The sequence below is a fragment of the Mus pahari genome, chromosome X, assembly GCF_900095145.1.
Source record: "Mus pahari chromosome X, PAHARI_EIJ_v1.1, whole genome shotgun sequence".
NCBI classification, from domain to species: domain Eukaryota; kingdom Metazoa; phylum Chordata; class Mammalia; order Rodentia; family Muridae; genus Mus; species Mus pahari.
In genome coordinates, this window is record NC_034613.1 from 10,928,857 (window position 1) to 10,942,195 (window position 13,339).

General features: G+C 39.6%; 1 protein-coding gene and 1 pseudogene across 3 annotated transcripts in view; one reads left to right on the plus strand and one right to left on the minus strand.

Annotated features, from left to right (window-relative positions):
• Nucleotides 1-13,339, minus strand: part of Dipk2b (divergent protein kinase domain 2B) — a 59,139-nt gene that overhangs the window by 12,446 nt on the left and 33,354 nt on the right. The window lies entirely within an intron of this gene.
• LOC110313668 lies at nucleotides 1,047-5,361 on the plus strand (annotated as a pseudogene).

A 13,339-nucleotide genomic window follows, 5' to 3' on the forward strand; every position in this document is an offset into this window, starting at 1 on the left:
GGGGGAGGGTATAGGGAACTTTCTGGATAGGATTTGAAATGTAAATAGAGAAAATATCTAATTAAAAAAAGATAAAAAGAAGAGGAAAATAGTCCTAAGCTAGCATGCTTGCTCTGTCACATCATGTAATGCCTCTGTCAGGTCATCATACAACATGAAAGCCCATGCCAGATGCTAGTATCAAATTCTTGGACTTTCCAGCCCGCAAAGCCTTTAGTGAAACAAATAGCTATTCTTCAAAAATTGGCCTGTGCTGTTCATGTATTGCAATAGAAAACAGACTAAGATGACATCATCACATCCTTTTCTAGAAAATGGGCTCACTGAGCCTTTGTTCCTTGTCCCAGTGAAGTCAAGCTTCTTTTCCAACCCAGGGAAATGTGGCTTTACTGAGGCAGTCAAGGAAAGGCAGTGGGTGAGAATAGGTAGTCTTGAACCCATTGAAACTTAACCTTTGCCTCAGGAGGAGAGTGATGTCATTTCTGTCACATCACAGGAATGAACCTTAAAAGAGTCTTTTAAATCATTCAGAATCCCAGGTCCCCTCCACCAATCATATTATGTTAAAGTTAATTTATTTATTAATCACCCAAGATATTCTGAGTGACTTTTGATGTTTTCAAAAGCAAATATTGCTCAAAATGTGAAGATTTATCCCTGCTAGACACATCTGAATATTTCTCTGATGGAAATATAAATCTATAAAAGGAAAGAACATTAGTTGTTCTTAGAAAGAAAATCTTATCTTTAGAAGGAAAAAGAGCAGAAATATGAGATTTCACCCTAAGATTGGAAGCTGGCTTTTCTCAGCAAGGTCACCTCCAGCAACTGGGTGTCAAATATTGAATGAAATGTCCAACAAACGACATTTTACTCTGAGTGAACTTAGCTGCTCTCAAGGTCTCTTAGCTCCCAGAGGGAGAAGAGAAAACTTTAATTGTAATAAACCTACTTCCAGTTATACACATGAACACTGTTGATATGATTTTGTTGTTTATTGTGCTTGTAAAACAGAGCTGAGTTTAATTATGCATCACAGTTAATCAATGGGCTCTCATGAAGACAATGGCAATTTAACAATTGTTTCAATTGGTATGGATTGTAAAATCTTCCTTTATTCAAAGCAGGAATCTCCTGTTTTGTTTTATTAAGAAAACAACTTACAGTTTTATGCCTAGTCTAGTTTTCTTTTTGGGAGGGGGTTGAGACAGGATTTCTCTGTGTAACATTCCTGGCTGTCCTGGAATTTTCTCTGTAGACTAGGCTAGCCTAGTCACAGATATCCACTTGCCTCTGCCTCGTGAGTGCTGGGATTAAAGGCATGTCTCACTACCACCTGGCTAATTTTGTTCTTCTATTAAAGTCATTGTGGACTATTTCTTTCCCCTGAAGTGCCAACACAACAGGGAGTGTTTTGATGTGTCAATTTCCATCTATAACTATCTGGAATAGTATAGTGGTAGTTTTGAGGTAACCACATGGATGACTGTAAACAGTAAGAAATTCAATAACAACCTTGTTACTCTTAGACAGGTGACTTTATAGGCAGAACTCATCTTAGTTCACTGTTACATGTACTAGAGGAGGGAGAAGAAGCTATAAGTATACAGTCCCTATATCATTCCAATTTTGCTTTAAAATGCGTAAGTTAGGGCAGACTTATGATAGGTCTCTTTCCCCTTAGGAAGTTGCCCTCTGGTACCTAGGCTGATCAACCCAGATTCCCTGAAATTAAGTCACTTGTTCTAAGTCAACTGCAAAGAATAGAGGCAGAGGAGAAAATGAGCCCAGGGGTAATATCAAATTTGGAGTTTGTGTTATATCATGTTAGAGTGGATAGCATACCCAGGACAGTTGAGTAGACATTAAAGCTGCATTCAATTACCTAAATGACTTTGTGGGATGGGGTAAATAATATGGAAAGTATTCCTTTCACCAAAAGTTCAGTTTCTCAAAGACCCAAGTTTCTATATAAGAAAGGTCCTCTCACTTCTGATGACATCTTTTCCTTAAGCAGCCTGTTTGTTTAAATTCTTGGTGCTTTGCAGAGGCTCTAAGTTGAACCCTGATGGAGTGTTCTCTGAGAAGCAGAGGGGGTTGTGATTTTGTTCTATTTTGGTTGCTGGAGAAGGTTCTCAAGGAGGAATAATGACCCACCTGTATGTGGAGTTGCATGAGTGGCTTTATCCTTTCTCCTACCTCTGCTAGAATCTTCTAACACAAGCTGACTGCCTGTTTCTTGTTATTTAACCTTGTACTCTGCTGACCTGAGAAGACATTTCTGTTTGGGTGGGTAGACAACACTCACCTCAAACTTGATTTTCCAGAATGCAGGATGATGGAATAGTGACAAGCATATCCTTTACAGTCAAGATGCTGGGGTTTTAATTCCAGATTTGTCACTTAATGTCTTAGTTAGGGTTTCCGTTGCTGTTAAGAGACACCATGACCAAACCAACTCTTATAAGGACAACATTTAATTGGAACAGGCTTACAGGTTCAGAGTTTCAGTCCATTATGATCAAGGCAGAAGTATAGCAGGCATGGTGCAGGAGGAGTTGAGAGTTTTACATTTTCATTCAAAGGCAGATAGGAGGCAACTGGCTTTCAGGCAACTAGGAGAAGGGTCTCAAAGCCCACCCCCACAGTGACATACTTCCTCCAACATGGCCATACCTGCTCCAACAAGGCCACACCTCCTAATAGTGCTACTTCCTGGGGCAAGCATATTCAAACTATCACACTTAACAACTGCATAACTGCATGGTCTGGGAGGAGCTCTTTTTTTGTTGTTTTGTTTTGTTTTGTTTTGTTTTGTTTTTGTTTTTTCAAGACAGGGTTTCTCTGTATAGCCCTGGCTGTCCTGGAACTCACTCTGTAGACTAGGCTGGCCTCGAACTCAGAAATACGCCTGTCTCTGCCTCTCAAGTGCTGGGATTAAAGGCATGAGCCACCACTGCCTGGCTTGGGAGGAGTTCTTTATCTTACATGTAATGGAGGGATAATTATTAAGGTGATCATTTATCTTCTAAACCAGGATGCTTTTTTGAGAGTGAAAGAAATGATTTTAAAAAATTAGATTAATTAAAAAATATCAATATCATACCTGCATACGCCTGCATTGTGATTATTTTCACCCCCTCCACTGTCCTCTCTCATCCCTCTTCTACTTCTGTTGACACTTTCTTTCCAACCAGTCTTCCTTCTACCCTTGTGTCTTTCCTTCCTTTCCCCTGTCCATTTGGTCAATCACATCTGCTGTGTATTCATGATTACATGGTTGTGGCATATCTAGAAGACAGTATACTCCACTGCACTCCTCTCCATTAGTTCTCAAATCTCCCTTCACTCCAAATTCCTCAGTGTTCCCTGCATTTTAAAGGGAAGGTGTCCATTTTTTTTTATCCAAGCATTCAGCAGTCACTTATTCTTAGCACTTTGATCAGTTATAAGTCCCTAGTTTGTCCATCACCTACTCCAAAACAGGCTTCTCTGACCAGAACTAAGAGCTATACTAGTCTGTGGGTATATACATAAATATTTACAAGGCAGTTTAACTACATTTCCACTTAGTAAAATATCAGTAGTAGATTATACTGTAGGGCTATGACCACTCTAGTCATTGACTTTTGGTTAAGTCTACAGTGCCAGACATGTACTTCTTCCTACCAAATGGGCCTCAGAGCTGGTCAGGGAGTGGTTGGTTAGTCCCAGAGCATCTATGCCAATGTTGCACCACTGGGAATATCTTGATAGGCAGTACAGCATTTTAGCATACAAAATCCACAGATGTGTATGCTTGTTGATAACAGTTATTTCCCAACAGCCTACACTGCATATTCCAGTGCTATGAATATTGGCTAACAAGGAGGAATCTATCTCAGTTCCAGCTTGGTTTCTCTGTGTTCTGTGTCCAGAATGTGTGGTGTCTTCACCAATTGGGTCAGATGGTCTAGTTCTAGTGTACAACCAAGAACAACGGTGCAGCCTCTATTGTTTGGGATGCTCTAGGGACTAGATGGCTGGCTAAAAACTCATAGGGAAGTACTGGTACTTTGGTTTTAAAAAGCATGGCTTCTGGAGCTTGATATGGTAGTACAAGCCTAGAACTTGGAAGGCAGAGGGAGGTAGATCCTTGAGTTTGAGGCCAGCCTGGTCTACAGAGCAAATTCCAGTACAGCCAGGGCTACACAGAGAAACTATCTTGAAAAATAGGAAAAAAAAGAAGAAAAGAAAGAAGGAAAGAAAGAAATGAAGGAAGAAAGAAAAGAAAAAAGAAAAGATATATGATATATGATATGATAAGAAAATACGCCCACTGCAGCTACCTCCCTAGTTACCACTACACCCGGGAGGAGCCGCAGTTGTTACCATCTGCCCCAGGCACTATCACCCACAACCTTGAGCAGCGAGGCTGAGACCCAGCAGTCTCCTGCCAACCCCGCTGCTGCGCTCAGTGCCACCGACACCAAGCTGGTCTCCACAGGCAGCGGTGCAGTTAGTGGTGGTCTGGGAGGCCTTACGTTGATGGTGCCCACTGGTGGGGACAAGAAGGTTATCGCAACTAAGCTTTTGGGAACAGTAAAACGGTTCAATGTAAGGAACAGATACAGTTTCATCAACAGGAATTACACCAAGGAAGGTGTATTTGTACACCAAACTGCCATAAAGAAGAATAACCCCAGGAAGTACCTTCCCAGTGTAGAAGATGGAGAGACTGTGGAGTTTGATGTTGTTGAAAGAGAAAAGGGTGCAGAGGTAGCAAATGTTATAGGCCCTGGTGAAGTTGCAGTTCAAGCCAGTAAATATGCAGCAGACAATAACCATTATAGATGCTATCCAGTCATAGGCGTCCTCCATGCAATCACCAGCAAAATTACCAGAGCAGTAAGAGTGGGGAAAAGAATGAGGGATCAGAAAGCACTCCTGAAGGCCAGGTGAAAGTTCCCACTTTACTATGTGCAGCAACCCTATGCAAGTTCACCACAGTATTCCACCCCCCCCAACCCCCAGTGCAAGGAGAAGTGATGGAGGGTGCTGACAACCAGGGTGCAGAAGACCAAGGTAGACCAGTGAGACAGAATGTGTATCGGGGTTACAGACCACAATTCTGCAGTGTTCATTTTAGGAGCCCCCCTCACCAAAGGCAGCCTAGAGAGGATGGCAATGAAGAGGGCAAAGAAAATCAAGGAGATGAGACCCAAGGTCAGCAATCATTTCAACGTCGGTATCACCGCAACTTCAATTACCAACGCAGATTCCCAGAGAACCCTAAACCACAAGATGGCAGAGCCAAAAGCAGCCGATCCATCAGCTAAGAATTTGTCCGGTCCAGGGGCTGAGCAGGGCGCAGCTGAGTAAATGCCAACTTACCATCTCTACCATCATCTGGTTTGGTCATCCAACAAGAAGAAATGAATATGAAGTTCCAGCAATAAGCAATGAACAGAGATTGGAGCTGAAGACCTTAGGTGCTTGCTTTTTGCCCGTTGACCAGATACAGTAGAACTGTCTGCATTATCTACACAGCAAGGGATTTTTTATTATTTTTACCTAAAGATGTCTCTTTTTGGTGATGGCAAATGTGTTTTTTAAGAAAAAAAAAAGGCCTGTTTTTTCTCAATACACCTTTAACAGTTTTTAAATTGTTTCATATCTGGTTGAGATTTTTAAGAAGTTCATTTTTAATTTGTAATAAAGTTTACAACTTGATATTTTAAAAAAACATCAACAAACTGCAAGCACCTGTTAATAAATGTCTTAAATAATAGTAATAATAATAATAATAATAATAATAATAATAATAATAATGATAAAATACAAGAAAAGATAGACCTTGGGCTTCAGAGATCCATGTTAACTTGTGTGGTAGTTTCAGTAAGAACAGAAACTCATATGCTCATATGCATGGTGGAACTATTTAGGAAAGAGTAGGAAATGTGGCCTTATCGGAGGAGGTGTGTCACTGGGTGTGGGTTTGAGGTTTCAAAAGGCTCATGCCATTCAATGTGATCTCTGCTTCCTTATTGCAGTTTGAGATGTGAGCTCTCAGCTCTTCTGGCTGCCATGGCTTTGCTCTACCCTCATGGACTCTAACCCTCTGAAGCTCTAAGCCCAATTAAGTGTTTTCTTGTGATAGCCAGCAGGAAGTGAGAGAAAGCTATAAACCCTCAAAGTCCATTCTCAGTGACAAGCTTCCTCTAGCAGAGCTCTACCTCTGAAAGGACTCATAGTCTCTCCATACATTGCCATCAACTGGGGACCAGTTGTTCAAGTACGTGAGCTCATTCAAACCATCATAGTTAGCATATAAAGTAGTAGGTTTCTTTGTGGCTTTCCCATACATCCTTAAATTTAGTCTACTCTCTCTGAACCCCAACATTTCTCTTCTAATTTTTTTTCCTTTATATCCTACCTACCCCAGGATTATTTCCTTCCACTTCCCCATTGCATGCAATTTACTGTCCTTTCATTCAGGTATCTTCCTCTCATGCTCATAAAAAAGGATTTTAACAATGAAATCAGTATGGTAGGCATCTGTTGAGGCCACTTCAGACAAGCCTGAATAGATAGTTACCTAAAAGTAAGTTACCTTCTCACAAGTGTGTTGAAAGGGTCAATTGTGTAGAAAGTTAGTAGGGATTATGCCCATTGACTTTTTGAAAATAAAAGAAGTAGCTAATATTATTGAATGCTTGTTCTATGCTGGGTATATGTTGCTTTGTTCTGTGTTGTTGTTTTGTTCTGGGTATAGTAGTGAAGGCATGGCAGCAGGATCATGAAGCAGATGGCTATGTTGTATCTGCAGTCAGGAATCAAAGAGAGATGAATGCTGGTACTCAGTTGACCACGACCACCACCACCACCACCACCACCACCACCACCACCTTTACCACCTTTACCACCTTTCCCACATTTTCTCTTGTTCTTGTTCTTGTTCTTGTTCTTGTTCTTGTTCTTGTTCTCATTCTCGTTCTCCTCCTCTTTCTTTCTTTCTTTCTTTCTTTCTTTCTTTCTTTCTTTCTTTCTTTCTTTCTTTCTTTCTTTCTTTCTTTCCTCAGTTCATGTCTCCAGTCCATGGAATGGTGCTACCACATTCGGGGTGAATCTTCCCACCTCCATTGAACTTTTCTGGAAACACCCTTACCGTATTACCAGACATGTGTTTCTTAGGTGATTCTAAATCTAGTCAAATTAAAAACCAAGACCAAAGATAATGCTAATTCCCTTTTTGACTTTAAATAGCCTGAGCCTACTTTTTAATCCTTGTAACTAACCTAACCCAAACCTTCACCCTGATTAAGATACAAATGAAAAGCTGAATGTGGTATCACACTTCCCTGGGGAGCATGGGGGAGGATGAAGTAGGAAGACCAAGTTTTAGGTAAGCATGGGCTGCAGAGTGAGATCCCATTCAAAAACACCAGCACTAACACCAATATCACGATCAGCACTACCACCGCCATTACTGCATGAATTGTTTTTAGCAGACTTACCTTGTCATGTTGAAGTAGAGGACCATCTTAGCTTAAAATCCTATAGTGCCATGCTTAGTGTCTATGTAGCCATAGCCCTAGTCAGGCTTCTTCTCCTTTATGTTTCCATGTCTCTTGTTGGAAAATGGTTGACATTCAAAATCTCACCTGGTAGTGCTCACAGGGTTGCCAACATCTTGAACTACCTGGTAGATGAAAGTCTAACCTGTTTTTTTCTCTCCTACTGGGGGACTTCTTTCTTTCTTTCTTTCTTTCTTTCTTTCTTTCTTTCTTTCTTTCTTTCTTTCTTTCTTTCTTTCTTTCTTTCTTTCTTTCCCTCTTTCCTCCCACCTCGAGTCCTGCATCTTCCTCTATCTCAGGGCCTCTGGGGTTTTGCCAATGTCATATTTGTGGGTTGGTAAAAGATTTTCACCGTGTCAAATACAACTGTCAATGTGGCAGGCAAAGCTGCTGACAGCTGGAGCAGTCAGGGCAGTTGATGCAGAGCAAAACACATTTTTTAATGGTCTGTCATTTTGATTCAAGTATGGGAAAGTGGATTGCAATTTTCCACTGGGCTACTTCTTTCTTTAGGCTACTGGTTCTATTTTCTACTTCTTTTTCTAATTAAAAAAAGGAAGCTAAGCATGTCTGACAACTCTGCTCCAGGAGGCTTTGAGAATTCTGATTGCCAAAAAATACTCTTCTACTGTGCCAAACACCTACAATCTGTTGAGTTCTTTGCCACCTTCCAGAACTTGGTACACAATCTTAAACATGAAAGATGCTTTGTTCTACCTACCCCTGGCACCTCAAAGTCAAGAATACTTCACCTCTGAATGGAAAGACCACTCTGACTGATCCCTGCAGGGAGCCAAGGCTACCTGATTTACAGATGGGAGCAGTTTTCTCCATGAAGGTCAGAGCAGGTGCTGACATGGTGGATGAAACAAATGTCAGCTGGGCTGAACATCTACCCCTCAGCATGTTGGCACAGAAAGTGGAGCTATTTGCCCTCATCAAAGCTTTGGAACCTGGGGCGGGCTAGAAAATTAACGTCAGGGACACAGGAACCCCACTTGACCAGTGGAAAGGGTTCCCTCTGGTCTGGGTCAGTGCCCTGAGCAGAACTTGGGCTTGAACTTGCCAGTCCCACAACACCCAGAGGAAGTTCCACTCCCAGGATCATAGGATCACAGGATCACAGAAACAGCTGGACTCTGAGGAGTTCTGACACAATCAGGATCACAGGATGGACAGGCTCCAGTCAGATATAGCAGAGCAGGTAGCACTGGAGATAATCAGTTGGTGGGTAGACAAGCATAAGAACATAAGCAACAGAAACTCAGATTACTTGGCACCATCAGAACCCAATTCTCCTATGATAGCAAGTCTTGGGTACAACATAACAAAGGAAAACCAAAATTTGGATCTAAAGTCACTTCTCATGATGATGATAGAGCACTTTAAGAAGGACATAAATAACTCCCTTAAAGAAATTCAGGACAATACAGGTAAACAGGTAGAAGCCTTTAAAGAGGAAACAAACAAACAAAAAATCCCTTAAAGAATTACAGGAAAACACAATTAAACTGGTGAAAGAAATGAACAAATCCATCCAGGATCTAAAAATGAAAATAGAAACAATAAAAAAATCACAAAGGGAGACAACCCTCGAGTTAGAAAACCTAGGAAAGAGATTAGGAGTCATAGACACAGGCATGTATCTAACAGAGTATAAGAAATAGAAGAGAGAATCTCAGGTGCAGATGATACCATAGAAAACATTGACACAACAGTCAAAGAAAATGCAGAAAGCAAAAAGCTCCTAACCCCAAACATCCAGGAAATCTAGGACACAATAAGAAGACCAAACCTAAGGGTAATAGATATAGAAGAGAGTGAAGATTTCCAACTTAAAGGGACAGTAAATATCTTCATCAAAATTTAGAAGAAAACTTCCCTAACCTAAAGAAAGAGATGCCCATGAACATACAAGAAGCCTACGGAACTCCAAATAGACTGGACAAGAAAAGAAAATCCTGCTATCACATAATAATCAAAACACCACATGCACTAAACGAAGAAAAAATATTAAAAGCAGTAAGGGAAAACAGATCAAGTAACATATAAAGGCAGACCTATTAGAATTACACCAGACTTCTCACCAGAGATGATGAAAGCTAGAAGATCCTGGGCTGACGTCAAACAGACCCTGAGAGAACACAAATACCAGCCCAGGCTACTGTACCCAGCAAAACTCTCAATTAACATAGATGGAGAAANNNAGATATTCCATGACAAAACCAAATTTATACAATATCTTTCCACAAATCTAGTCCTACAAAGGATAATAGATGGAAAACTCGAACGCAAGGAGGGAAACTATACCCTAGGTTAAGCAAGAAAGTAATCTTTCAACAAACCCAAGAGAAGATAGCCACACAAACATAATTCTACCTCTAACAACAAAAATAACAAAAATAAAGGAAGTAACAATCACTTTTCCTTAATATCTTTTAACAACAATGGACTCAATTTCCCAAGCAAAAGACGTAGACTAAAAGACTGGATAGGTAAATAGGACTTAGCATTTTGCTGCCTACAGGAAACTAACTTCAGTGAGAAAGACAGACACTACCTCAGAGGAAAAGGTTGGAAAACAATTTTCCAAGCAAATAGTCCCAAGAAACAAGCTGGAGTAGCCATTCTAATAGAGAATAAAATCAACTTTCCACCTCAAGTTATCAAAAGGACAGGACACTTCATACCAGTCAAAGGAAAAAACTAAGATGAAATCTCATTTCTGAACATCTATGCTACAAATGCAAGGGCACCCACATTCATAAAAGAAACTTTAATAAAGCTCAAAGCACACATTGCATGCCATGGAATAAGAATGGGAGACTTCAATACCCTACTCTCACCAATGGACAGATCTAATGGACAGATCTCACCAATGGACAGAAACTAAACAGAGACAGAGTGAAACTAACAGAAGTTCTGAACCAAATGGTTCTAACATATATTTATAGAAAATTTCATCCTAAAGCAAAAAAATACATCTTTTTCCCAGGACCTCATGGTACCTTCTTTAAAATTGACCATATAAATGGTCACAAAACAGGCCTCAACAGATACAAGAAGACTGAAATAATCTCATGCACCCTATCAGATCACAACAGATTAAGGCTGGTCTTAAATACCAACACTACCACCACCACCACCACCACCACCACCACCACCACCAACAACAACAACAACAACAAACCTGGAAAGCACACATACACATGGAAATTGAACAATGCTCTACTCAATGATAATGTGATCAAAGAAGAAATAAAGAAAGAAATTAAAGGCTTTTTAGAAATTAATGAAAATAAAGAAACATCATACCAAAACTTATGGGACACAATTAAAACAGTGGTAATAGCAAAACTCATAGCTCTGAGTGCCTCCAAAAAGAAACTGAAGAGAACTTATACTAACAGCTTGACAGCACACCTGAAAGCTCTAGAACAAAAAGAAACAAATACACCCAAGAGGTGTGGATGGCAGGAAATAAACTCAGGGCAGAACTTAACCAAGTGGAAACAAAAAGAACTACACAAATAATCAGCAAAACCAGGAGCTGGTGCTTTGAGAAGATAGATAAACCCTCAGCCAGACTAACCAGAGGGCACAGAGACAGTATACAAATTAATTAAATCAGAAATGAGAAGGGAGCCATAACAATGGAAACCATTCAAAAAATCATCAGATCCTACTACAAAAGCTTGTACTCAATCAAATTGGAAAATCTGGATGAAATGGACAATTTTCTAGGCAGATACCTGGTGCCAAAGTTAAAACAGGACCAGTTAACCATCCAAGCAATCCCAACCCCCTAAATAAATAGAAGCAGTCATTAAAAGTCTCCCAACCAAAAAAGCAAAAGAACAGATGGGTTTAGTGGAGAATTCTGTAAGACCTTCAAAGAAGTTGTAATACTAATACTCTTCAAACTATTCTAAAAAATACCAACAGAACGAACACTACCCAATTTGTTCTATGAAGCCAAATTATGTTTATACCTAAACCACACAAAGACCAAAGAAAGAGAACTTCAGAACAATTTCCCTAATGAACATTGATGCAAAAATACTCAATAAAATTCTTACCAACCAATTCCAAGAACACATCAAAACGATCATTCACCATGATGAAGTATGCTTCATCCCAGAAATTCAGGGATGGTTCAATATATGGAAATCCATCAAGGTAATACAGTACATAAACAAACTCAAAGAAAAAAAAAACACATGATCATTTCATTAGATGCTGAAAAAGCATTTGACAAAATTCATCATCCCTTCATGATAAAAGTATTGGAAAGATCAGGAATTCAAGGTCCATACATAAACATAGTGGAAGCAATATACAGCAAACCAGTAGCCAACATCACACTAAATGGGGAGAAACTTGAAGCAGTCCCATTAAAATCAGGGTCTAAACAAGGCTGCCCATTTTCTTCCTACCCATTCAAAACAGTATTTGAAGTTCCAGCCTTAGCAACTAGACAACAAAGGAGGTGAAAGGGATACAAGTTGGAAAATAAGTCAAAATAGCAGTATTTGCAGATGATATGATAGTTTACTCAAGTGACCCCAAAAATTCCACCAGAGAACTCCTACAGCTGATAAACAACTTCAGCCATGTAGCTGGATATAAAATTAACTCAACCAAATGTGTAGCCTTCCTGTACTCAAAGGATAAACAGGTTGAGAAAGAAATTAGGGAAACAACACCGTTCACAATAGTCACAAATAATATTATATACCTTAGCGTGACTCTATCTAAGCAAATTAAAGATCTGTAGTACAAGAACTTCAAGACTCTGAAGAAAGAAATTGAAGATCTCAGAAGATGGAAAGGACTCTCATGCTCATGGATTGGCAGGATTAATAAAGTGAAAATGGCCATATTGGTGAAAGCAATCTACAGATTCAGTGCAATCCCCATCAAAATTCCAAATTAATTCTTCATAGAGTTAGAAAGAGCAATCTGAAAATGCATTTGGAATAATAAAAAATCCAGTATAGTGAAAACTATTCTCAACAATAAAATAACTTCTGGGGGAAATCACCATCCCTGACCTCAAGCTGTATTACAAAGAAACAGTGATAAACAAACAAACAAGCAAACAAAACCATAACTGTGTGGTATTGGTACAGAGACAGGCAGGAAAATCAATGGAATAGAATTGAAAACCCAGAAATGAACCCATATATCTATTGTCACTTGTTATTAGACAAAGGAGCTAAACCCATCCAGTGGAAAAAAAAAGAAAGCATCTTCAACAAATGGTGCTGGTTCAACTGGAGGTCAGTAGTTAGAAAAATGCATAGCAACCCATTCTTATCTCCTTGTCCAAAGCTCAAGCCCAAGTAGATCAAGGACTTCCACATAAAACCAGAGATATTGAAACTTATAGAGGAAAAAGTGTGAAGAGCCTCAAACGCTCGTGCATAGGGGAAATTTTCCTGAATAGAACACCAATGGCTCTAAGATAAATAATCGACAAATTGGACCTCATAAAATTACAAATCTTCTGTAAGGCAAGGAACACTGTCAATAGGACAAAACAGCAACCAACAGATTGGGAAAAGATCTTTACCAATCCTGTATCTGATAGAGGGCTAACATCCAATATATACAAAGAACTCAAGAAGTTAGACTCCAGAGAACCAAATAACCCTATTACAGAATGGGGAACAAGGCTAAACACAGAATTCTCAACTGAGGAAAAGAATGTTCAACATCCTTTTTTTTAAATTATTATTTTCTTTATTTACATTACAAATGCTATCCCGAAAGTTCCCTAT